This window comes from Canis lupus, chromosome 19, assembly GCF_003254725.2.
Source record: "Canis lupus dingo isolate Sandy chromosome 19, ASM325472v2, whole genome shotgun sequence".
NCBI classification, from domain to species: Eukaryota; Metazoa; Chordata; class Mammalia; order Carnivora; family Canidae; genus Canis; species Canis lupus.
The window spans coordinates 23,638,166-23,665,381 of record NC_064261.1 but is presented as its reverse complement, the minus strand read 5'-3'; the positions used below and the strand labels follow the sequence as shown (position 1 = coordinate 23,665,381).

Below are 27,216 nucleotides of genomic sequence, written 5' to 3'. Positions count from 1 at the left end.
GAAAATATGATAATCATATCTACTTTTTACTTCTGGCAGGAAAATATAGATAGCAGTACAGAAGTGATCTCTGCTTCCTCTACCTTTACATGCAAAAGGCTCTCCTCGCGTTGGTGGTATAGTGGTGAGCATAGCTGCCTTCCAAAAGGCTCTCCTCCTACTCCACATTAAAACTGAAGAGGAAGGGATGGCTGGTTGGCCCAGCTGGTAGAGCATGTGACTCATGATCCTGGGATCAGGAGAAAGAGCCCCACACTGGTTGTGGAGTCTACTTAAGAACTTTTTCTAAAAAAAGTGAAGAGGAAAACAAATCTCTAATGAAGCTGTTATGAGTATTCACAATTTTTTTTTTTTAGGATAGTCACACAGAGAGAGAGAGAGAGAGAGAGAGAAAGAGGCAGAGACATAGGCAGAGGGAGAAGCAGGCTCCATGCACCGGGAGCCTGACATGGGACTCGATCCCCGGTCTCCAGGATCGCGCCCTGGGCCAAAGGCAGGCAGTAAACTGCTGCGCCACCCAGGGATCCCAGTATTTACAAATATTAATGAATAAAAACTGCTTGTTTTTTTTTTTTTAAGATTTATTTTATTTATTTGACAGAGTGGAAGCATAAGCAGGGACAGCAGCAGGCAGAAGGAAGAGAAGCAGACTCCCAGCAGAGCAGGGAGCCTAACACCTGAGCCCAAGGCAGACGCTTAACCGACTGAGCCACTTAGGTGCCCAGTTTACCTTTAAAACATGTCTCATAAAATGAATGAATGAATGAATGAATGAATGAATAATAAATAAATAAATAAATGAAACAGGTCTCATTGCTGGACTTTTGAATTGTTTTAAAACATAACCTACTAGGGGATCCCTGGGTGGCTCAGCGGTTTCATGCCTGCCTTTGGCCCAGGGCGCGATCCTGGAGTCCCGGGATCGAGTCCCACGTCGGGCTCCCGGCATGAAGCCTGCTTCTCCTCTGCCTGTGTCTCTGCCTCTCTCTCTCTATGTCTATCATAAATAAATAAAAATAAAATAAAAAAACATAAGCTATTAAAACTCAAACTGTACTATTGTTGTGCATATAGCTTTAAATCAAAAGAATCTTTGCTGCCTTAGGGGGAAAAAAACTTCTCGGCTCCATTTTAGTTTTTTTATTAATAAAAGCTTAAATACTTATTTTTTCCATTTCATTAACCACTTTTACTCCCACTTCTATGTACATTTACATTCTCTTCACGTCTTGTGAATACTGCTTTAGGATAGAAATGTATAGGGCAACTCTGCAGCCCGGGTGGCTCAACGATTTAGCGCCGCCTTCGGACCAGGGCCTGATCCTGGATATAGGGATCGAGTCCCACGTCAGGCTCCCTGCATGAAGCCTGCTTCTCCCTCTGCCTGTGTCTCTGCCTCTCTCTCTCTCTCTCTCTCTCTCTCTCTCTCTCTCGGTCTCTCATGAATAAATGAATAAAATCTTTAAAAAAAAAAAAAAGGATACAAATGTATAGTTAGTTCTTTGTCATTTGCTTCCTGTATGATTAGGATCAGGGGGAAAAAATTTACTACACAATTTAGCTGTTGGGATTTTTTTTTTTTAAGATTTTATTTATTTATTCATGAGAGACGGGATCCCTGGGTGGCGCAGCGGTTTAGCGCCTGCCTTTGGCCCAAGACGCGATCCTGGAGACCCGGGATCGAATCCCACGTCGGGCTCCTGGAGCATGGAGCCTGCTTCTCCCTCTGCCTGTGTCTCTGCCCCTCTCTCTCTGTGACTATCATAAATAATTTTTTTAAAAAATTAAAAAAAAAATAATTAAAAAAATAAAGATTTATTCATAAGAGACACAGAAAGAGAGGCAGAGACACAGGCAGAGGGAGAAGCAGGCTCCATGCAGGGAGCCGGATGTGGGACTGGATCCCAGGTCTCCAGGATCAGGCCCAGGGCTGAAGGTCGCACTAAGCCACTGAGCCACCCGGGCTGCCCCAGCGGTTTGGATTTTTAACTAAAAAGCATACTTATATCCCTGCAATAACCAACAACAAAATAAAAGCTTAATAGGAAAAACGGTTTATGGTTTCCCTGTGCTCAAACTAGAGTGAATCCTCATTCAAAGATTCCCCATTTACAAATTTGCCTACTTGGTAAAATTTTTCTATAGCACCAAATCTTTGGCATCATTTGTAGAAGAGTAAAGAAAAACTTGAACTGACCCAGAGCTCAAGTTCCCATCTGAGGTCTAACCAGGCAATGCTCTGACTTCTTGTTTCAGCTCTCGTACTATAAAATGTCCTTTTTTTTAAAAAAAGATTTTATTTATTTATTCATAGAGACAGAGAGGCAGAGACACAGGCAGAGGGAGAAGCAGGCATCATATAGAGAGCCTGATGTGGGACTCGATCCAGGGTCTCCAGGGTCATGCCCGGGGCTGCAGGCGGCGCTAAACCACTGCACCACCAGGGCTGCCCCAAGTGTCCGTTTTGTAATCTACTAAGTGTCATGTTATTCACATTTTTGTGCTTTAAAAAAAAAAAAAAAATTCATGGCTTGGGACACCAGGCTTAGTGGCTGAGCCCTCTACCTTTTGGGCTCAAGTGGTGATCCTGGGGTCCTGGGACCAAGTCACCTGCAGAGAGAGCCTGCTTTGCCTTCTCCCTATGTCTCTGCCTCTATGTGTCTCTCATGAATAAATAAATAAAATCTTTAAAAAAAAAAAATTCATGGATTAAAATGGTCTCCAAGTGTTGTGAAGTGTTGTCTAGTGTTCCTAAGCTCTAAAAGGTTGTGATGGGGATCCCTGGGTGGCGCAGCGGTTTAGCACCTGCCTTTGGCCCAGGGCGCGATCCTGGAGACCCAGGATCAAATCCCACATCGGGCTCCTGGTGCATGGAGCCTGCTTCTCCCTCTGCCTGTGTCTCTGCCTCTGTGTGTGTGTGTGTGTGTGTGTGTGTGACTATCATAAATAAATAAAAGTTAAAATAAAATAAAATAAAATAAGATAAGATAGAATAAGATAAGATAAGATAAGATAAGATAAAATAAAATAAAATAAAATAAAATAAAATAAAATAAAATAAAATAAAATAAAATAAAATAAAATAAAATAAAATAAAATAAAATAAAATAAAATAAAAGGTTGTGATGTACCTTATAGAGAAAATACATTTAGATAGGTATGGTTCAGACATGTGCTGCCACTAGTGCTATCAGCCATGAATTCAATGATAATGGATCAACAATATGCATTAAATAAGGTATCTTTGAAAAGAAGCACAGATTATGTCTCAACTGGCTTTATGCAAATGTCACCAGAGGCTCACAGGAATCTGTGTATGTTTCCCCTAGGAACAACCATTTAGCATTTGCTAGTTCAGGGTCTGCAACTGCCATGAGTAACAAGAATCAACTGGAGTTGGAAACACTATTCAATGGGAAAAACAGAATTGGATGGGATAGAAAGTGAAAGAATGGTCTCATTCTCCTAATCTCTTTCAACTGCAGAACTCAAGTCATATCTTAGAAGCAAGTTCAAGATATACAGACAGCAAAGAGGCACCTGGCTGGCTCAGTCAGTTAAGTGTCTGCCTTCTGGTCAGGTCATGAACCCAGGGTCCTGGAACTGAGCCCCACATCTGACTCCCTGCTCAGGGGGAGCCTGCCACTACCCCTACTTGTGCTCGGTCTCAGTCTCTCTCTCTCAAATAAAATCTTTGGGGAAAAAAAAAGATAAACAGCAAAGTTGTACTATTCTAATACTATCCGTAACGTATCCACAGAACACCTAAGCCTTGATGGGTAGGGGATATAGTATTACTTAAGTACAAAGAACATGGGCAGCACGGGTGGCTCAGCAGTTTAGCGCCGCCCTCAGTCCAGGGCGTGATCCTGTAGGCCTGGGATCAAGTCCCACGTCGGGCTCCCTGCATGGAGCCTGCTTCTCCCTCTGCCTGTGTCTCTGCCTCTCTCTCTGCATCTCTCTGTGTCTCTTATGAATAAATAAATAAAATCTTAAAATAATAAAGTACAAAGAACAAGAAACTAAAGAAGCTAACTAGGACTCTATCTAAGACTCTGATACTTCCTTGCCTATGTTGGAGAAATTTTTGATACTTTGAACGAAGGAATAAGAAGATTAAGAACCACTAGGGGCGCTGGGTGGCTCAGCTGGTTAAGCTTCTGCCTTTGGCTCAGGTCATGATCCTGGGGTCCTGGGATTAAGCCATATATCCGGCTCCCTGCTCAGCAAGGAGCCTGTTTCTCCCTCTCCCTCTGCCCCTCCCTGCTGCTTGTGCCACTCACTCACTATCTCAAATAAATAAATAAATAAATAAATAAATAAATAAATAAATAATAAATAAATAAATAAAATATTTTTATAAATAATTTCAGAAAAACATTCTATGATTTAATAGGGATCAATGTAGCAAATAAAAAATTCTGTTTTGCAAAAATTCAGTCAAGTACACAGGCATAAGCAACCAGAGAAAAATAATTTCTGCACATCTGTAACATGAAATTTCATATAATCACTAAAAATCTTGAAATATTTTAAACAGGGCAGCCCGGGTGGCTCAGAGGTTTAGTGCTGCCTTCAGCCCAGGTTGTGATCCTGGAGACCCGGGATCAAGTCCCATGTCTGGCTCCCTGCATGGAGCCTGCTTCTCCCTCTGCCTGTGTCTCTGCCTCTCTCTCTCGTGTTCTGTGTCTCTCATGAAGAAATAAATAAAATCTTTAAAAATATATATTTTGTAAACAAACTGCACATGATCCAATGTTAACTGGAAAAATCAGATTGTGAAGGGACACCTGGGTGGCTCAGTGGTTGAGCATCTGCCTTCAGCTCAGGGCGTGATTGTGGGATCTGGGATCGAGTCCCATATTGGGCTCCCTGCAGAGCCCCTACCTTCCTCCGCTTGTGTGTCTGCCTCTCTCTCTCTCATGAATAAATAAATAAATCTTAAAAAAAAAAAATCAGACTGTGAATAACTACCATTACTTTAAAAGAACTGTATACTTTTGTGCAAAAGCCAAAAAATCGTGCTTGCTTCAGCAGTACATATACTAAAAGTGGACCAATACAGAGATTAGCATGGTCCCTGCATAAGAATGACATGTAAATTCATAAAATGTCCCATAAAGCAAAACAAAAGTCCCCCCAAAATGGGAAGAAACATAAAACAAAGGTAACAAAGCATGAGAGTTACAGTAAAATTTGGTTGTCTTATTTATACATTCAGTTTTTCCAAGCTATCACAACAGCCATGGATTACTATCGTAACAAGGTAGGAGTGTTTTTCTTTTTAAAACACTCTTTTGAAATCTCTAACTTTCCCAAATACTCTCAAAATCATTGTTAGTATATTCGTATACTGATGTTTTCAATTATTTTCGTTAATTTATGCTTACTTATTGTGCTCTATTCAGCAGTCTTTGCACGCTCAAAATATACTCTGTATAATCCTAGAAACATCACACTAGTAAAAAAAAACCACAGATCTATATATCTAAAATGCAAATTCCATATAAGCAAGGACTGAATGTTTTTAAGATTTTATTTATTTAAAGTAATGGGGAAGGGGCAAAAGGAGAGAAAGAAACAAGCTCCCCACTGAGCAGGAGGAGGTCAGAGCAGGTGGATCCCAGGACCCTGGGATCAGGATGTGAGCCAAAGTCAGACACTAATCAACTGAGCCACCAGCTCCCCAAGACTGAATGTCTTTCATCTCTATATTCCCAAAGCCTTGCACACAGCCTGGCACATGTAAAAATTGTCACAGGTCTATATTAAAATATATACTAAGAAGGTAGCCTGGGTGGCTCAGCGGTTTAGTGCCTGCCTTTGGCCCAGGATGTGATCCTGGGGTCCTGGGATAGAGTCCCGCATCAGGCTCTCTGCATGGAGACTGCTTTTCCCTCTGTGTCTCTGCCTCTCTCTCTCATGAATAAATAAAATCTTAAAAAAAAAAAAAAAAAAAAGAGGGACGCCTGGGTGGCTCAGCAGTTGAGCATCTGCCTTCAGCCCACCCAGGATGTGATCCTGAAGACCCAGGATCAAGTCCCACGTCGGGGTCCCTGCATGGAGCCTCCTTCTCCCTCTGCCTGTGTCTCTGCCTCTCTCTCTGTCTCTCATGAATAAATAAATAAATAAAATCTTAAAAAAAAAAGAAAAAAATCACTATTGGAACACCCAACAATACTTGTTACCTACAGGCTCCACCAATGAATGCTAAAATTACTGTGCAAAACCTTGAGAACAGTATATTGACATAATTTCAAAGTATCAAAAAAAAAACAAAACAAAACAAAAAAAAAACAAAAAAAAAACAAAGTATCTCCTCTAAGATACTTATTAATTACAAGGAAAAAATATTAACTATGCAATAGGGAGGATCAGCAAAGTATTGGCTCACAGAACATTAATTTTTCTGTTTCTATTACTACAGGGAATGAGCTAAGAGAATTTTCACCAAATTGAAAGGATATGTTCCAGATAGTCTAAACTTAAAATACAGCCTATGTGTTGCACATAAAAAATTAACATTTTGAGGAGGGGAGAACAATCCTTGAGATACACAAAGAGATGAAGCTCATTTGCCAGAATAACTGTAACAGAGACAATTAATGTAAAAGCCCTCAAGAGATAGGTCTTCTTCGTTAACACTCTTGGACAGAGAAAGCAAATGGTGATTTCAACTTCTACTCAATCAGACTGGCACAGCATAGGGGCTTCATTTGCTACTGAGATACTCCTGCAAGCATGTCTTTAAGAGTGTATGGGGGCACCTGGGTGGCTCTGTCGGTTAAAAGTCAGACTCTATTTCAGCTCAGGTCATGATCCCAGCATCCCGGGATGGAGCCTAGTGTTGGGCTCCCTAACTCAACAGGGAGTCTGCTGCTCCCTCTCCCACTGCCCCTTCCCCCAACTTGTGCACTCTCTCTAGTAAGTAAAAAAATATATTTTTTAAAAATACATAAAAATTTTACAAATAAAAAATTGAAAGTGTACATATAAAAAATTAAAACATAAGATGACTGCTCTAAATAAACAAGACTAAGGAAACAACCAAATGGAATATTAAAATTCAATCCTGCAGTTTGAAAAAAAACAGCTACCAAAGCAATTCGAATGTAGATCAGATATTATAATAGGGAATTACAACAAATTTTCTTAGATGTGCTACTGCATGTTGCTATTGCACGCTGAAGCATTACGTATCATGACGTCTGCAATTACTCTCAAATAGTTGAAAATACATATATACATACGTATGAATGCAGAGACAGAATATTATAGGTTGAATTACATCCCCCCCCCCCAACTCCGTATGTTGAATTCCTAACACTTAGTACCTTACTGGAGAATAGGGTCACTGCAGATGTTAATAGTTAAGATGAAGCCAAATGGACTAGGATGAGCCTGTAATTCAATAAATAGGATTGGTGTTCTCATAAAAAGGGGAAATTTGGACACATAAAGAATGGAGTCACACTGGTACAAGATAATCAACTACCAGAAACTAGGAGAGAGGCCTGGAACAGATCCTTCCCTAACATGTCCGAGGGAACAAGGCCCTACAGACATCTTGATCCCAGACACCTAATCTTTAGAACTATAAGACAATAAATGACTATTGTTTAAGCCACTCTATTATATATGGCAGCCCTAGAAAAATAATAGAAAAACAAAGTACAGCAAAATTGTTGCAAATGTTGAATCTAGGAGGCAAGTATATGGTAGTAACTTCTTTCACTTTTGTGTGTATCTAAAGGTTTAATACCTTAGAAATGTGTGAATACTGTTCTCTAGTAATCAACATTTTAGTAGCCATTGATAATACTTATCTAGTCAAGGGGCACCTGGCTGGCTTAGTTGGTGGAGCATGCAACTCTTGATCCCCCAGTTGCGAGTTTGAACCCCAGGTGAAGTGTAGAGATTTAAAAAATAAAATCTTAAAAAAAAATGACACCAAAAGCACAATGAACAAAAGAAAAAAATAGGTAAATTGGACATCATCAAAATTATTGTTCTGCTTCGATTACACCATCAAAAAAGTGAAAAGACAACCCACAGAATAAGAAAAATTTTACAAGGACGCCTAGGTGGCTCAGCAGTTGAGCGGCTGCCTTCAGCTCAGGGTGTGATCCCGGGATCCGAGATCGAGTCCCACATCGGGCTCCTTACAGGGAGCCTGCTTCTCCCTCTGCCTGTGTGTGTCTGCCTCTCTCTCTCTCTCTCTTTCATGAATAAATAAAATCTTTTAAAAAATAAAAGAAAAAAAAGAAAAGAAAAGAAAAGAAAGAAAATTCTGCAAATCATGTATCTGATAAGGGACCTACAGCATTTAGAATATACAAAGAACTCTGACAATTCAATAATAAAAGACAAACCAATTTTTTAAATGAGGAAAGTATCTGAAAAGAGATTTCTTTAAAGAAGATATATAAATGGCCAACAAGCATTTGAAAAGACGCTCAGGGGCAGCCCGGGTGGCTCGGCGGTTTAGCACCACCTCGCCACCTTCAGCCCAGGGTATGATCCTGGAGACCCGGGATCGAGTCCCAAGTCGAGTCCCAAGTCGGGCTTCCTGCATGGAGCCTGCTACTCCCTCTGCTTGTGTCTCTGCCTCTCTTCTCTCTGTGTGTCACTCATGAATAGATAAATAAAATCTTAAAAAAAAAAAAAAAAAAGGAAAAAAACAAATACTGGTGAGGATTTGGAGAAACTGGAACCCTCAAATACTGTTGGTGGGTCTGCGAAATAGCACAGTCTCTTGAGAAAAGTTTGGAAATTTCCTTAAATCCTAAACACAGAATTACCATAACACCCAGCAATTCCACTCCTAGGTTCCTCAAGAGAACCATAGAAGCATTATGTCTACAAAAAAACATACACACATGTTCATACCACCATTATTCATGATAACTAGAAAGTGAAAACAGGGGATCCCTGGGTGGCGCAGCGGTTTGGCGCCTGCTTTTGGCCCAGGGCGCGATCCTGGAGACCCGGGATGAAATCCCACATCGGGCTCCCGGTGCATGGAGCCTGCTTCTCCCTCTGCCTGTGTCTCTGCGCCTCTCTCTCTCTCTGTGACTATCATAAATAAATAAAAATTTTTAAAAAAAAATTTTTTTAAAAGAATTGAAAACAGGATCTTGAAGAGATATATGGACACCATGCTCATAGCAGCACTGTTCACAATAGCCAAAAGGTGGATGAGCCATGGATGAATGGATAACCATAATGTGAGATGTGCATACAATGGAATATTGTTCAGCTATCAAAGGAAGGACATCCCGTCACATGCTACAACATGGATGAACCTTGTGGACATTATGCTAAATGCAATAAGCCAGCCACAAAAAGAAATAATACATGATTTCAATCATGTGAGGTATCTAAAGTAGCCAAACTCATAGAAACATAAAGTGGAAGAGTGACTGCTACAGGCTGTAGGAGGGAGAAATAGGAAGTTGTTCTGTGAGTACGGAGCTTGTTTTGCAAGATGAAAAAAGTTTCCAAATCTGTGGCACAACAATATGAACATACTTAACACTACTGAACTGAATACTTAAGAATTGGTTAAGAAGATAAAATTTGGGGGGATTCCTGGGTGGCTCAGCAGTTTAGCGTCTGCTTTTGGCTCAGGGCGTGATCCTGGAGTCCCAGGATCCACTCCCACATCCGGCTCCCTGCATTGAGCCTGCTTCTCCCTCTGCTTGTGTATCTGCCTCTCTCTCTTTCTCTCTGTGTCACTCATGAATAAATAAGTAAAATCTTAAAAAAAAAAAAAAAAAGGCAGCTGGGTGGTTCAGTGGTTAAGTGCCTGCCTTTGCCTCAGGTCATGGCCCTGGGGTCCTGGGATCGGAGGCCTGCATCAAGCTTCCTGCAGGGAGCCTGCTTCTTCCTCTGCCCCTCTCTCTCATGAATAAATAAAATCTTTTAAAAGGGGGGGGGGGTGATGTTCTTAAGGGAAAAGGTGCATGACATCCATGACTTTAGATGGTTCAGAAAAAAATACAAGGGATGGGAGAAAGGAAGGGATGGAGGGAAGGAGGGAAAAGCAAATGTGACAAAATGTTAATAAGTGAATAGTGATGAAAAGCATATGGGAGTTTTTTGTACTATCATTCCAACAACACTCTGTAAGTTTGTATTTATTTCAAAATTTAAAAGTTTAAAATATGAAAAGCGGAAACTTTTTTTTACAGAAAACAGCTAATAAGTGTAAATAACAGAGTTAGAAAACCCCCAATGAAACAAATGACTGGACCAACGATAATAATCAACCACTAGGTGAAAGGGAAAATGTACTTTTACAATGAAGAAATCTGGCGGGCATCACACTAAGCAAGGAAACTTAGCATTGTAAACAATGGGGCAAACTAACATGTGGCAGTTTCCACCACCTTATTTATGGATCCTCACTAGCAGGAGGAGAACCAGACATTCTGTTGTTCCTGATGTATGACAATATAAATTATATGTTATCACCTATAAAGTATCTGTGCCAAACACATTTGACCCAAATTTAATCAAGCCTCTCTAGACCTAACTTCCATCCTATAGGAAATAAAAGGAATTAACGAAACCAGTTAAAAGACATTTTAAGCATTCAATCAGAAAATTCGTAACGTGTAACACTGCTGACTTTTTGTCAATGCTAGGGCAGCCCGGGTGACTCAGCGATTTAGCACCACCTTGGGCCCAGGGTGTGATCCTGGAGACTCAGGATCAAGTCCCACGTCCGGCTCCCTGCACGGAGCCTGCTTCTCCCTCTGCTTGTGTCTCTGCCTGTGTCTCTCATGAATAAATAAAATCTTAAAAAATAAAAAATTCAACGCCAGAGACTTAATGCTAATTACCTTAGGCATAATAAGGTAATAAGGTATGCCTTAGATATTATGTTTTTAACGTTGCCTTCAGTTGGGCAGCCCAGGCGGCTCAGCGGTTCAGCGCTGCCTTCAGCCCAGGGCATGATCCTGGAGACCCAGGACCCAGTTCCACATCAGGCTTCCTGCATGGAGCCTGCTTCTCCCTCTGCCTAGGTCTCTGTCTCTCTCTCGGTCTCTCATGAATAAATAAATAAAATCTTTAAAAAAAAAAAAATACTGCCTTCAGTGGAGTCTGGTTTAAAATTAAAAAGTGTGGAAGAATTTAATTTTTAAATTTTTTTAAGATTTTTATTTATTTATTCATGAGAGACAGAGAGAGGCAGAGACACAGGCAGAGGGAAAAGGAGGTTCCTCATAGGGAGCCCAATGCAGAACTCGATCCTGGGACCCAGATCACACCCCAAGCTGAAGGCAGATGCGCAACCGCTGAGCCACCCAGGCGTCCCATTCTTTTAAGATTTTTTTAATTTTCTTATTCATGCGAGACACACAGAGAGGCAGAGACATAGGCAGAGGGAGAAGAAGGCTCCCTGCAGGGAGCCCCATGTGGGACTTGATCCAGGCTCAACTACTGAGCCACCCAGGCATCGCAAGAATGACATAATCTTAAAGAGATACATCATGAGATTTTTTTTTTTTTTTTTTTTTTTTTATCTATTTATGATAGTCACAGAGAGAGAGGGGCGCAGAGACACAGGCAGAGGGAGAAGCAGGCTCCATGCACCGGGAGCCCGACGTGGGACTCGATCCCGGGTCTCCAGGATCGCGCCCTGGGCCAAAGGCAGACGCCAAACCGCTGCGCCACCCAGGGATCCCACATCATGAGATATTTAGGGGACAAAGAGCATGATATGTGCTACTTAAATTCAATTGATTGTTGGAGGAGGAGGTAGATAGAGGGCTAAAGCAAATGGTTAACTGTTAGTAACAGGTAAATCTACATGAAATTAATAGGTGTTCATTCTTGCAACTATTCTGGATGTTTGCAATTTCACATAAAAGATGGGGGGAAAGTTAACAGAATATTCTACATACAAAGAAAGGGAAATTGGGGCAGCCCAGGTGGCTCAGCGGTTTAGCGCCGCCTTCAGTCCAGGAAGTGATCCTGATCCTGGAGACCTGGGATGGGATCAAGTCCCATGTCAGGCTGCCTGCATGGAGCCTGCTTCTCCCTCTGCCTGTGTCTCTGCCCCCTCCTCCACACACCTCTCTGTCTCTCATGAATAAATAAAATCTTTAAAAAGGGGGGGGGGGATTGTCCCTTAAAAGTATCTTACTAAGTGGGACAGAGAATACAGCAGGTGCCTGTAACAAACTCAGCCTCAGCACAGTTTTGCACTTATCATCCCACCCAAGGAACTACTCAAAACAGGTAAGGCATTGTGCCAAGTACTACAGGGCACAAAGTAACAGGAGACAACCACACACACCCTAGGCTAACTGGAGAGAGGAGTTACAAATAAGGGAAAAGTCACTTAAGACCTCATTAATGGTATGATATTTAGCTGGATTTTGAGGAATGGATATGATATGAATGGTCTGAGAGGAGGGAGACAAGCAAAGAGCTCTCAAGTAAAGGCTAAGGAGCAGAAATAAACCAGATCTGTGTGAAAACGGATCTCAGCAGTTATGAGGAAAGGTTCTGTAGAAAACCCACTTATTCCATCATTTCTCAATTTTTATACTGCCTAGCTTTATGAATACAAAAATATAAGGCAATGAGGGCTCCTAGGTGGCTCAGTGGGTAAGCATCTGCCCTTTGGCTTGGGTCATGATGCCGGGGTCCTGGGATTGAGTCCCGCACTGGGCTCCCCACGAGGAGCTTCCTTCTCCCTCTGCCTATGTCTCTGCCTCTCTATGTCTCTCATGAATGAATCTTAAAAAAAAAATATATATATATATATATATATATATATATAATATGAAAATGAAGTATCTGCCTTCAAAGAGGCTCACAAAGTAGTGAAGATACACAATCAAAATGCATTAATTAGAGATATGCACAAAATGCTTTAATAACACAGGGAACAGAATAGCTTACCAGAGGAATGAGACTAAATATTTAACAAAGATATTTGAGTTAATCTTTAAAAAACTGAAAAGGGGGGAGGGGAGACAAAAAGGTGACAGGAGTCAAAGGTACAAACTTCCAGTTAAAAATAAGCCATGGAGATGTAACATACAACATAGTGACTATAGTTAATAATACTATATTGCATATATGGAAGTTGCTAAGAGAGGAAATCTTAAAAGTTATCAAAAGAAAAAGATTCGTGACTGTTTCGCGACGGATGTTAACTACATTTATTGAAGCCATCATTTTACAATATATACAAATATTGAATCATTATGTTGTATACTTTGAACTATTATGTTACCTGTCAATTATACCTCAAAAAAAAAAAAAAAAGAAAGAAAATGACCTCGCCAATTAAATTCAAGTCACAGGAAGAAAAAAATGCCAAAATTTACTAAATGCTTACTACCTATCACTCTTTCATCTCAGAAATAATCATTGTAAACATTCTTACACATAAGGAAATTGAAGTTCAGAGTTTAATTAACTGACCCAATATAAAAAAAGCTGGTTAGTCGTGAGCTTGCTTGCTTATTTATTTATTTATTTATTTATGATAGTCGCACAGAGAGAGACAGAGAAGCAGAGACACAGGCAGAGAGAGAAGCAGGCTCCATGCACCGGGAGCCCGACGTGGGACTCGATCCCGGGTCTCCAGGATCACGCCCTGGGCCAAAAGCAGGCGCCAAATCGCTGCGCCACCCAGGGATCCCTGAGCCTCACATTTAAGCCTGTCTGCAGGGATCCCTGGGTGGCTCAGTGGTTTAGTGCCTACCTTCGGCTCAGGGCGTGACCCCTGAGTCCCGGGATCGAGTCCCACATCAGGCTCCCTGCATGGAGCCTGCTTCTCCCTCTGCCTGTGTCTCTGCCTCTCTCTGTATGTCTCTCATTAATAAAAAAAATAAAATCATTAAAAAATACAAATAAATAAATAAATAAATAAAATAAACCTGTCTGCAGCTGAAAGCCATGACCTTTCTAATACTATTATAAGCTCTCAAACTATGACTATACAGTACAATACAAACATTATGAAGTCAGCCCTCCACCAAAAAATATTACTAAAATGTTCAAGGACCAGAAAGGAGGAGAGTAACGTGCGTACGACTTTCCAACACACTTAAGAGTTTCTGCGTCTAGAACCAATTCAAGTCTTTTGCAATGGGAACAGAAACGTTACCAGAGTGTGTTCAAAGAGAAAAGGTGTTTTTTTTAATTTATTTATTTTTTAAGATTTTATTTACTCATTCATGAGAGAGGCAGAGACACAGGCAGAGGGAGAAGCAGGCTCCATCCAGGATCACGTCCTGGGCTGAAGGCGGCGCTTAAACCGCTGAGCCACCCTGGGCTGAAGGCAGCGCTAAACCGCTGAGCCACCGGGACTGCCCATGTTCCAAGAGAAAAGTTTTTAACCTATGTCACTGTCAAAGACCCAAAAAAAAAAAAGGGGGGGGGGCATTTTTAAGCATTAAAACTATGGCCTGGCAACTTACTTGTCACACAACATATTACAGCAACAGAGAAACCTTCACCATTCCACCAAAAATAATAATTAATAAATGAATGAATGAATGAATGAATGAATGAATGATCGATCCCTGGGTGGCTCAGCGGTTTGGTGCTGGGCTTTGGCCCAGGGCGCGATCCTGGAGACCCGGGATCGAGTCCCACGTCGGGCTCCCGGTGCATGGAGCCTGCTTCTCCCTCTGCCTGTGACTCTGCCTCTCTCTCTCTCTCTCTCTCTCTCTCTATATATATATATATATAATGAATAAATAAATTTTTAAAAAATCTTTAAAAAAAATAAATGAATGAATGAGTAAATAATCAAACAGACATAACATCTTACAAGCAAAAATTTCAACACAAATAAAATCTTGGAATATGGGATCCCTGTTGGCTCAGCGGTTTAGCCTCTGCCTCTGGCCCAGGGCACGATCCTGGAGTCCCGGGATTGAGTCCCGCATCGGAATCCCTGTGTGGAGCCTGCTTCTTCCTCTGCCTGTGTCTCTGCTTTTCTCTCTCTCTCTCTCTCTCTCTCTGTCTCTCTCATGAATAAATAAGTAAAATCTTAAAAAAAAAAAAAAAATTGGGATATTTGACAGAAAACTAAGACAATCCAGAATCTTAAAACAACAAATCTGCAATGCTTAAACAAGTGGTAAGTTCATGACATTTAAGTAAATATATGTTGGTAATGAAAATTTCTAGCCTACAATTACTACTTTATCTAAAAACAGTCGTAAAAATCCTAATTTTTTTGCTAAGCAATTTCAAAAGGATTCCATATATATTCATAAGTGACTTTCACCAGTATTTGTCAATATAGTCATAGTTTTAAAACTTTACTATAACTTTACTTCCTTATTCAGAAATATGAAAGTTTGAACTTGGACAATAAATAACGTGTTTTTCCCAAAGTAATGTGAGAAATATGGAGTTATTACTTAACAAAAAAAAACTATGAATAAGCATCGTAAGTGGCTAGTAAAAGAGTAATTAAAGCCTTAGGTCAAGATAAAACTGTGATGGCAAAAATCGGACCTTGGACATTTTAATATTTTTCACCAACCAAAGAATTCAAGTCATCAACATCATAGATAAAGATTTGCAACTAAATCATTATGATGTAAGGCCAACTTTCTACCAATATTCTTACCACGTGTAAGAAAAATTAAATTTTTCCGTCAATTTCAATAAGATAGACTACAGAACTTCAAGCTCTGCACAAACTCAAACTGGTACCGTACTTTATATTCTAGGCAAGGAGACCAATTAAAACGTGCAAAAGTATCTTAGGGTAATTAAAAATGGGCGTCAACTGCAATTAAGAGGTGCACCTGCGTGGCTCAGGAGGTTAAGCATCTGCCTCCGGATCCTGAGATGCAGCCCCACGTGGGGCTCCCAGCTCAGCGAGGAGTCTGCTTGTCCCTCTACTTCTCCCTCTGCCCCTCCCCCTATGCTGTCTCAGTCTCTCTCAAATAAAATCTTTTAAAAATGCAATTTAAAAAAATAAATTAAAAAAAAATAAAAATGCAATTAAGATTAAGAAAAGGAAAATGCCACCGTGGGAACAATTAACATGCTTCGTTTTAACAGTCTCTAAAAGTTGTTTGAATTAAATAGTTCTACCACTGACTGCATCACTTTCAACAGGCAAAAAATACTGCGTGCGCTAGATCTCCAGAGTGTACTTAAAAGTCAACTCAGCGCTCCCAAGAGGTATTCCTTTAATACGGGGTTTTTTGTTCATACTCAGATGTCTTCCAAAGTTCCTGAAGAGTTAACTTGAAGTCATCTATCTGTGCAGAAATTACTTCTAAACATTCATGATGGGTTTTCCACAAGTAATAGTAACTTTTCCGATCTGATTTAAAGAGATCCAATTACGGAATTCCCTATCAACCTACCTTCCTCTTTCAACGGAACAGTTACTAACCACAAGGGTTACAACCACTTAGTATCAATATTTATTTTCTTTTCTAAAAATAAAGTTTTCTAAGATCCTAAATATCTGGTTGTCAGAAAGCAACTTATTAAAACCGGAGAGGCGGACGGAGTTAGCGAAGGGGCACCGGCAGTAGCATGTTTAAAGCAAACAAAACAGGAACGTAACTTTTCCAGAGGAGAGTTTCTGCTTGTCAAACTATGGGGTTCTCCCTGTTACAAACACCAGTTTCAAGCGACGGTAATACCGAGACTAAACCTGCCGCTGCTTCACAGGTTTCGCATGAACTTCCCGAGACCCCTTGAAACCACATTTCCATTCACTTCTCGGCTCAATCCCCTCCACTCCCGCCCCAAGTCTCCATTTAACGCGTTTCCCTTCTCCAAACTTCACGTCTTATCCGTGGCCTACCCTACTGACGTCTCGTCGCCACCAGTTCCCAGTTAAGGGCCTTAGTCCTACTTGCCCCCTTCTTACCCGGCCTGCCCCGAGCCTCCAGCTCCCTCCCCTAGAGCTCGGACCAGCCTCAAGGGCCCTCCCGACCACAATCCTCCGGCTCACCCAACCTGTCCCCAGGCGCCCCTCCAGGCCCCCAAAGCACGCAACGGCCGAGCTTGAAAATGGCGGAAAGTGCCTCCGCCTGCTGCGGGCTGGGGGTGCCGTGCCGCAGCTGCACTCACCCTCCGGCGCTGAGCAGAGCTCCTAATGAACGGTGAACGAAGGGTTCGTCTTCACTGTCGGGAACGTCTCTCCCGCCCGGCCTCTTCCCTCCGCCCCTCTCAATCCCTCTCCTCCAAAGCAGCAGCCGCCATCTTCCCCTACGAGCCACCGAGCGCACGCCCTAGCGTCATCGCGCACCGTCGAACGTCATACGTCATGCGCGCCTGGGGCGCCTAGCTCCGTCGGCCTCCATCTGCGCAGGTGCATAGGTAAGGGGCGGGGCCGAGCCAGGTCCCCACGCGGCTTCGCTGAGTGCTCCCTTTGTTCCCGCGGAGAGGAAGTCCGCGCTGCCTCCGGAGGAGGGCTGAGGCCTTCTGACTTTCTTTACACCGTGAGCTAAACTTCATGCTCTGAAAGACACCTGGATTTTCAAAATTTGAATAAGAAACTTGTTGGCGGGCGGTGTGGCAGTGACCGTGTATGGCCCAGCCCACCGAGAGTGAAATTGTGGGCAAGGCACCTGGCCTTGCCGAGTCTAAGCGTGGATGAAATTGGGGCTCCTACGGCGTTTTGAACATTTTAAAGATTTTATTTATTTATTTGAGGGAGAGTGGGAGAGGGATCACAGAGAGGGAGGAGCGGACTGCGCAGGGAGCTGCTTGGACCCCAGCACCTGGAGAGCATGAGCTGAGCTGAAGGCAGACGCTTAACTGACTCCAGACGCCCCTATTTTAAGCATTTTTTGAAAGATTTTACTCATTTGTTCATGAGAGGCAGAGGGAGAGAAGCAGGCTCTCCTCTGAGAAGGAGCCCATGCGGGGCTCAATCCCGGAGGCCCTGAACTAAAGGCAGGTGCTAAAGGGACTGAGCCACCCAGGTACCTATTTTGAGCATTTAAATGAATGCACTTAGTTTAGTCAAGCAGGAAGTTGGAGTTTACATTACCTGAAGCAAATCGTGCCTGTAGGTTATCTCCTTTCCTCAGAGGCTGACCAAGTTATAAAAACTGAGTCATATGCGACAACCACTTTGGAAAACTAACCGTGTCTGTTCAAGTTAAGTTTATACTCACCTGCTACCCAGCAGTTACAGTGCAATTGGAGTGCGTGCATTCATCTACCTGTGGCTTATACAAAAGTCTTCATAGCAGCTGTGATCAGAGTAATCAATCACTGGTAATCCAAATGTCCATCAGTAGTTTTGCCAGTAAATGGGTTGTATTGCGGTCCTACAGTGAACTACACAGCCACATGAAATAATTACTGATAGACACAACTATCACAGGCAGTTACATAGGGCACAAAAGAGGACACTGGACGATCCCTTGGTTTTTTTTGTTGTTTTTTTTTTTAAGATGTTATTTATTCATGAGACACAGAGAAGCAGACACACAGAGAGAGAAGCAGGCTTCATGCAGGGAGCCCGATGCGGGACTCAATCCTGGGTCTCAGGATCACGCCCTGGGCGGAAGGCAGACGCCCAACCACTGAGCCACCCAGGCGTCCCTCCATTTTTTATAAGGTTCAGAAATGTATGACTTCCAAACAAGTTGTCTTCTAAGTTTTGGGAAATAATACAGCAATATGAATCAAGGATTTTAAAGTATTGGGGAGCCTGACCATCTCTATTGGTAGAACATGCAACTCTTGATCTCTGGGTCATGAGTTTGAGCCCCACTGTGGGCAGAGAGATGACTTAAGAAAGTTTCAGGGACACCTGGGTGGCTCAGCGGTTGAGCATCTGCCTTCGGCTCAGGGCGTGACCTGGGGTCCCAGGATCGAGTCCCACATCAGGCTCCCTGCATGGAGCCTGTTTCTGTCTCTGCCTCTCTCTCTGTCTCTCGAGAAATAAAAATAAAAGATTTGCTTTTAAAAAATAAAAAAGTTTCGGGATCCCTGGGTGGCGCAGCGGTTTAGCGCCTGCCTTTGGCTCGGGGCGCGATCCTGGAGACCCGGGATCGAATCCCACGTCGGGCTCCCGGTGCATGGAGCCTGCTTCTCCCTCCGCCTGTGTCTCTGCCTCTCTCTCTCTCTGTGTGTGACTATCATAAATAAATAAAAATTAAAAAAAAATAAAAATAAAAAAATAAAAAAGTTTCAAATAAATAATAAAAAAAGTTTCAGCCTGGGTGGCTCACAGTTTAGCGCCTCCTTCGGCCCAGGACGTGATCCTGGAGACCTGGGATCGAGTCCCACGTCAGGCTCCCTGCATGGAACCTGCTTCTCCCTCTGCCTGTGCCTCTGCCTCTGTGTGTGTGTGTGTGTGTGTGTGTGTGTGTCTTTCATGATTAAATAAATAAAATCTTTCAAAAAAAAAGAAAGTTTCAAAATTAAAGACTTTTATAGGCAGATGGGAGTGGGAAGACGGAAGTTATACTAGACACAAGCTAGATTAGGGCGTCATGCCCCAGGCCAAAGGCAGACGCTCAACTGCTGAGCCACCCAGGCATCCCTAAATAAATCATTAAAAAAAAAAAAAAGTAGATTGGGGTTTTGTTTGTTTGTTTTGTTTTTGTTTTTTTTAAAAAGGTACATTGTTATAGTAAGATCACTTTGCTTTAGAGGATGGCAGGAGTCTATCAGGCCAATTACTTAACTAGTGCTGATTAGGTGATTCCTGATTAACTGGTTAAGATCCCATTTCTGGGAGAGCCAAAATTATGTTGTCTTGTTTTTGTGATGTGGGGCTAAACATAAATGACTCCAATTATGGTGGTCTTGTTCTTAACACTAGGATATGTGAGAGTGTATATACCCCTAAAAGAATATGGTAGAGTGGGAATGGGAGGAGCAGGGATGGGTGGTATGGAGGAACTCATAACTCAGTCACCAAACCACTATTTAAGCAATAAATAGTACTGCCCTGCATATTCTCTAACTTCCAGGTACAGAATAAACCAGTCCTCAAAGAGTCCCTTGCAGTACAACAATTTGAGTTCCATATGGTTAAGTGTAGGATAGGATGACAGGAACCCTGAAGGAAAGGCAGGATTCTCACCAGCTGAAGTGGGAGAATGGAGACAGGAAAGTGACCCTCAGTAGTCTACCCTTAAGTAGGGTTCTAAAAGAAAAGTGACAAGCAAGTGGTCCATTCTAGATATTATAACTACAAGTGATAGGGAAGGCATTCAAGCATAATAAAGTGTCCTGATCCTTGAAAATTCTTAAGATGTGCTGCATTAAAATATCAATCTAGTAATAACTAAAAGCTATTCATATTCATACCACTAATCATGCAAGTCCTGCTGGGAAAATTATTTTTTTTAATTGACTAGGAGATAGACTACAAGTATGCAAACAGTTATATTCTATAGAATTCTATACAAGTGATCTACTGTCTCCAAAAAAGTTATTTTTTTAATAAATTGTATTTATTCATGAGAGACACAGAGAGAGAGGCAGAGAGAGAAACAGGCTCCACACAGGGAGCCCGACATGGGACTCGATCCCAGGTCTCCAGATCAGGCCCTGGGATGAAGGCGGTGCTAAACCGCTGAGCCACCAGGGCTGCCCTCCAAAAAAGTTATTAAAGAATAGAGGCATTGAGGCACTTTGCTGGCTCTGTTGGTAGAAAACACTTCTTTATCTTGGGGTTGTGAATTGGAGCCCAACAGTGGGCATACTTTAAAAAAAAAAGGGCGGGGGGACAGCCCCGTTGGCTCAGGGATTTAACGCTGCCTTCAGTCCAGGGCGGGATCCTGGGGACCCAGGATCCAGTCCCATGTCGGGCTCCCTGCATGGAGCCTGCTTCTCCCTCTGCCTGTGTCTCTGCCTCTCTCTCTCGCTCTCCCTGAATGAATAAATAAATAAATCTTTAAAAAAAAAAAAAAGAATAGATCTCTGAGGCATTAACAGTACAATGAAAATTCATGTTAATGAGCTTCAATTAGTAAGGTATTATATTTTATTTTTAAAGTTTTATTTATTCTCATGAGAGACAGAGAAAGAGAGAGAGGCAGAGACACAGGCAGAGGGAGAAGCAGGCTCCATGCAGGGAGCCCGACGCGGGACTGGATCCCAGGTCTCCAGGATCAACGCCCTGGGCCCAAGGCAGATGCTCAACCACTGAGCCACCAGGGGATCCCCTAGTAAGGAATTTTAAGCAGAATTAGTGCAGGTGGAAATTAGTAAAATGTAACAGCATTATTTATATAGACTTTTCAGCTCTAAATTCCATATCTCTAGTAATAAGAATGTATCTTTACCTCCTGGTATAGAGAGGATACCTTTCACATGGGAGATTTATTTCCTATTTTCTGGAGACAAAGGGGCATCAGAGTTCTTTTTGGATTGGCCATTTAAGTAATTTTATTTATTTTTTTAAATACTTTATTTATTTATTTATTCATGATAGAGAGAGAGAGGCAGAGACACAGGCAGAGGGAGAAACAGGCCCCATGTAGGGAGCCCGATGTGGGACTCGATCCCAGGATTCAGGATCATGCCCTGGGATGAAGGCAGGCACTTAAACCGCTGAGCCACCCAGGCTGCCCAAGTAACTTTTATTTTAAATGGTCAGTGCATGGAACACCTGGGTGGCTCAGTCAGTTAAGTGTCTGTCTTCAGCTCAGGTCATGATTTCAGGATCTGGATGGAGCCCCACGCTGGGCTCCCTGCTCAGTGGGGAAGCTGCTTATCCCTCTCCTTCTGCCTGCAGTCCCCCTGCTTGTACTCTCTCTTTCTGTCAAACAAATTAATAAAATATTTTTAAAAATTACAAAATAAAATCAGTATGCCAGGGCATGTGGCTGGTTCAGTCCATTAAGCATCTAATTGTTGGGCAGACCGGGTGGCTCAGCGGTTTAACAATGCCTTCAGCCCAGGGTGTGATCCTGGAGACCAAGGATCGAGTCCCACATTGGGCTCCTTGCATGGAGCCTGCTTCTCCCTCTGTGTCTCTGCCTCTTTCTGTGTGTCTCTCATGAATAAATAAAATCTTTTTTTTAAAAAAAGCATCTGACTCTTAATTTCTGCTGTAGTCTTAATCTCAGGGTAGTGAGGTCAAGCCCTACTTTGGGCTCCATCCTGGGCATGGAGCCTACTTAAAAAAATAAGTAGGGGCATCTGTGTGGTCCAATTAAGCCTCCGACTCTTTTTTTTTTTAAGATTTTTATTTATTTATTCATGAGAGACACAGAAAGAGAGAGACAGAGGGAGAAGCAGGCTCCATCCCAGAACTCCAGGATCATGCCGAGCCAAAGGCAGAAGCTGAACCGCTGAGCCACCCAGGCGTCCCTGCTTTTTTTTTTTTTTTTTTAATGGCTGAATATCCTTAAGGGGGAAAGGGAGGAAAGAGGGAAATAGATAATACAAGTTGGCTAGGTGATAAATGAGTGAGAGTTCCTTATGTCATTCTATTATTGTGTGTATTTGAGATTAGTTTTATTCCATTTTTTTTAAAGATTTTATTTATTTATTCATGAGAGACAGAGAGAGGCAGAGACATAGGCAGAGAGAGAAGCAGGCTCCATGCAGGGATCCTGATGTGGGACTCGATCCCAGGACTCCCGGATCACGCCCTGGGCCAAAGGCAGGCGCTAAACCACCGAGCCACCCAGGGATGCCCTCGCCTGACATTTTCTTTAAAAAAAAAAAAAAGGTTGGGATCCCTGGGTGGCGCAGCGGTTTAGCACCTGCCTTTGGCCCAGGGCGCAATCCTGGAGACCCGGGATCGAATCCCACGTCGGGCTCCCGGTGCATGGAGCCTGCTTCTCCCTCTGCCTATGTCTCCGCCTCTCTCTCTCTCTCTCTGTGACTATCATAAATAAATAAAAATTTAAAAAAACAAATGGTTGAGGGGCACTTGGGTGGCTCAGTCAGCTAAATGTGTGCCTTCAGTTCAGGTCATGATCCCAGAGTCCACTCCCAGCCTGGAAAGGAATCTGCTTCTCCCTCTCCCTCTGCCTCTCCCCCAGCTTGTACTCTCTCTTGTCACTCTCTCTCAAATAAATTAAAATCTTTAATTAATTAATTAATTAACTAATTAATAAAAGGCTGAGGGGCATCTGGGTGGCTCAGTCAGTTATGTGTCTACCTTCAGCTCAGGTCTTGTTCCCTGGGTCCTGGGATCGAGTCCTACATCAGGCTCCCTGCCTGGCAGGGAGTCTGCTTCTCCATCTCCCTCTGATCCTCCCTCTTGCTCATGCTCTTGTGCTCTCGTGCTCTCTCTCTCTCAACTGAATAAAAAAAATAATAAAATTAAAAATAAAAAAAAATTTTAAACTCTTTAAAGAATAAAAAAAGTAGAAGTTTGAATAATTATCTCATGAATGGGGGAGCTTTAAGTAGTCTCTCCACTCAACTAAAGTCTCTAAATTAAATACCAAAAGTAATGTATATAGTTTCTTTAAATATACAGTTCTGAAGTTTTGAGAAAACAAAAATCCACGTTAGAATACCACATACACAACTACAGATTTGGCCTACAAAGCATGCCAGGGGAAAAGAACACTGGACCTCATGTCAATAGGCCTGAATCAGAGTATTGATTCTACCACCCGGTGAATTGATGTTGGTCTCTATTGCTTCCACTGCAATGTGTTTTTTTTTTGTTTTTTGTTTTTTTTTTAGATTTTATTTCTTTATTCATGAGAGACACACACACACAGAGAGAGAGAGAGAAAGAGGCAGAGACACAGGCAGAGGGAGAAGCAGGCTCCATGGAGGGAGCCCGATGTGGGAATCGATCCTGGAACTCCAGGATCAAGCCCTGGGCCAAAGGCAGGCACTAAGCCGCCGAGCCTCCCAGGGATCCCTCCACTGCAATGTGTTAAAGAAAAAAAAAAAAAAAAAAAAAGGAGGGGCACCTGGGTGGCTTAGTTAAGTGTCTGACTCTTGATTTTGGCTCAAGACATGATCTCAAGGTTGTAGAATCAAGCCCCACATCAAGCTCCTCTCTCAGTATGGGGTCTGGTTGTCCCTCTCCCTCTGCTCCTCCCCCTGCTCTCTCTAATAAATAAAATAGAAAGAAAAAAGAAAAGAAAAGAAAAGAAAAGAAAAGAAAGAAAGAAAAGAAAAGAAAAGAAAAAAAGAAAAGAAAAAAAGAAAAGAAAAAAAGAAAAGAAAAGGAGAGACAACATGCCAAAAATGGAGTTGCTTGTGCTAAGCTCCGCATCAGCAAACCAAGATGTAGTATCTAAACTAATTGTAATTTCAGCCTTTCCCAGGAACTTTAACCAGTCAATTGGAGTTACCTGATCAGCTCTGGTGAGGTCATCTACATGATAGACACCTACTCTTCCTACAAAGGAAAGTGACCTTGCCTGAAACAACCCACTCTTTGCTAGAAACTTACTTTTTTCTATCCTCTTCTGCTCATAAAAGCCTCCCATTTTGTTCAGCTCTCCAGAGCTCCATTCTGTTTGCTAGATGGGATGCTGCCTGATTCATCAATCATGAGTAAAGCCAATTAGGTCTTTTTTTTTTTAAGATTTTATTTATTTATTCATGAGAGACACAGAGAGAGGGAGAAAGAGGCAGAGGGAGCAGGCTCCATGCAGGGAGCCTAATGTGGGACCTGATCGCAGAACTCTAGGATCATGCCCTGGGCGGAAGGCAGATGCTCAACCACTGAGCCATTAGGCATCCCCAATTTGGTCTTTAAATTTAAGAAGTTGAGGGGATCTGTGCGTGGCTCAGCAGTCCCCATCTTCCCATAAATTGTCTTCTCTCCCTTAGAAGTTGAAGACCTACCTCTACCCTCTTCTCCTTAGTTCAGGATGGCATATAAGTCTAAGCTGCCTGACTGTGGGTCTAATTTTTTCCTTTTTTTTTAAGATTTATTTATTTATTTATTTATTTATTTATTTATTTATTTATGATAGACATAGAAAGAGAGCACAGACACAGGAGGAGGGAGAAGCAGGCTCCATGCTGGGAGCCCGACGTGGGACTTGATCCCGGGACTCCAAGATGGCACCCTGGGCCAAAGGCAGGCACTAAGGAGGAAGAAGCAGGCTCCATGCCGGGAACCTGACGTGGGACTTGATCCCAGGACTCCAGGATCGCGCCCTGGGCCAAAGGGAGGCACTAAACCACTGAGCCACCCAGGGATCCCCTAATTTTTTTTTTTTTTTATGGCTCTATGCCTGGGGCATCTGGGTGGCTCAGTGGTTGAGCGTCTGCCTTTGGCTCAGGTTGTGATCCTGGGGTTCTGGGATTGAGTCCTGCATCAGGCTCCCCCACAGGGAGCCTGCTTCTCCCTCTGCCTGTGTCTCTGTTTCTGTGTGTGTCTCATGAATAAATAAAATTAAAAAAAAAAAAAAAACTTTAAATGGCCCTATGCCCAATGTAGGGTTTGAACTCAGGACCCTAAGATCAAGATTGCATACTTTACTTACTGAGCCAGCTAGTGCCCTGCCCTGTGTGGATCTCAGATTCTTATGGGGCTCCTTTACATATGTAATTAAATTCATTTTTCTCTTGTTAATCTGTCTTCTGTTAATTTAATTAAGAGGCCAGCCAAAAGGGTAAAGAAAAATTTTTTCTTCCCCTACAGGTATCATTTTAGTCCAGATATAGGTAGACTGTTCCTGCAGTCTAGTTAAAAATAGCTTTACATTTCTAAGGGTTTAAAAAAAAAAAGAAAGACTAACAATATGTGACAGAGAACATATGTAATCCGCAAAGCCTGAAATACTCTCTGACCCTTTTTTTCTCTGACCCTTTATAGAAGTTTGTTGACCCTTGCTCTAGTCCAAGCCATGTTTGTGTGAACCTTTGCACAATCTCCTATCTCCCCACTTCCCTTTTTCCATGTTTCCCCTCCCACCTAATTCTAGTTCTCTACACTGCTGCCAGAATGACCTGTTTGAAACAAAAATCAGATCTTCTTTCTTTCTTACTTAAAACGTCCCAGTAGCTTTCCAACGTGCAGAGTATAAAATCCAAACCCCTGGCTCTGTAATCCAGGTCTGCTTACATCTGCAATCTCAGCTCCTAAATTTTTCCCTGATTTACAAAGTTCCAGCCATTTCAGCTTGTTTTCTCTGTACCCACACCCCCACCCCCATCCATGCCTTTGTGTTTAGCATTCTCTCCTAATCTGGAATTCTCCCCAGCCCCCTCCCAGATTTTCCTATCCTTGGCAGCTCAAATAGCATCTTCTGAAAAAGGCCATCCCCAAGCATTGCATCTAGTACAGCACTTGCTCCCAGGCTAATCTACGTAGCTGGTTTTTTCTGGTCTCTCCCCACTAGAACGCAGGCTCCAGGAGAACTGCAACCTTCTTATCTTGCTCTCTTTCTTTAATCCCAACTTCATATGGTGGGCACTCAGTAACATGTGTTGAATGAATAAATGACCTGATGTTGATAAGGTTATATATAAAAGTATTAGAGAGTAGAAGAGCATAAGGGCCTTATGGTGTTTTAAAAATTCTCGAAGTTTCAATAAGTTATATAAAACACTTAACAGTGCATAGCCACAAATACCTGGACTCGAGGGTAGCCTGTCCTGGCTCCTTCTCTATTCGAATGCAAATAAACCTTGGGAGTTCCAGGACCTGTGTATAAACGTGTGTGAGAGAGAAAGAAAAGAGGAGATTCAGCTGGGTAGTACCCCAGGCCCAGACCAGTTACTAAAATATTTAAATATCTTTCTAAGTAACTTCTGACCACTCCCATCTGCCCAGGACCTTACGCTGATCTGGCAATTAGAGACTCAATGTCAGGCTGCACGAATGTCAATGGCCCCTAAGTCGTTAAATATTTTGAAAACCATTCCTGCTCCTGCTTATCGAGGGGCACCTGGGTGGCAGTTAAGCATCAGATTCTTGATTTCAGCTCAGGTTATGATCTCAGGGTTGGGAGATCAAGCTCTGCATCCAGCTCAGTGCAGAGTGGCTTGGGATTCTCTCTCTCTCTGCCCTTCTTCCCCCAAATAAATAAATAAAGTCTTAAAACACACACACACACACACACACACACACACACACGTTTATGGAAAATCAGAGACTGGCAGAAGCAAGTTTGAAAAACTGAAAAACTGTGAGGTCCGACAAGAGTCGAGCCAGAATCCCGGTTTCGCGGAGAGCTGCCTCTGTGCAATCTTCTACAGGGAGGCAAGCTGTGAGTATGATTATTTAAACCAGCCCATTTTCTGCACGGAGAACAGGACCCGCGGCTAACGGTTTTGTTCTTCCACTTGACAGCCGCA

The 27,216-nt window shown here is 42.4% G+C and overlaps 1 protein-coding gene and 1 non-coding gene across 9 annotated transcripts in view; one reads left to right on the top strand and one right to left on the bottom strand.

Annotated features, from left to right (window-relative positions):
- The window catches only part of WDR33 (WD repeat domain 33), a 123,160-nt gene extending 95,994 nt beyond the window's left edge, over positions 1-27,166 (bottom strand). For 5 of the 8 annotated variants that reach the window (XM_035702156.2, XM_025435921.3, XM_025435925.3 and 2 more), the window contains exon 1: positions 17,083-17,256. The gene's annotated coding sequence lies outside the window, so the exon portion shown is untranslated. Of the gene's footprint in view, positions 1-17,082; positions 17,259-18,134; positions 18,301-26,492; positions 26,564-26,995 lie in introns of those variants that run through there. The other 3 variants (XM_035702157.2, XM_035702159.2, XM_035702158.2) reach the window with 3 other exon arrangements.
- On the top strand, positions 5,022-5,125 carry LOC112652483 (U6 spliceosomal RNA). The gene has a single exon (XR_003131497.1). It is a non-coding gene; the product is annotated as a U6 spliceosomal RNA (small nuclear RNA).
- Positions 27,167-27,216: the final 50 nt, after the last annotated feature.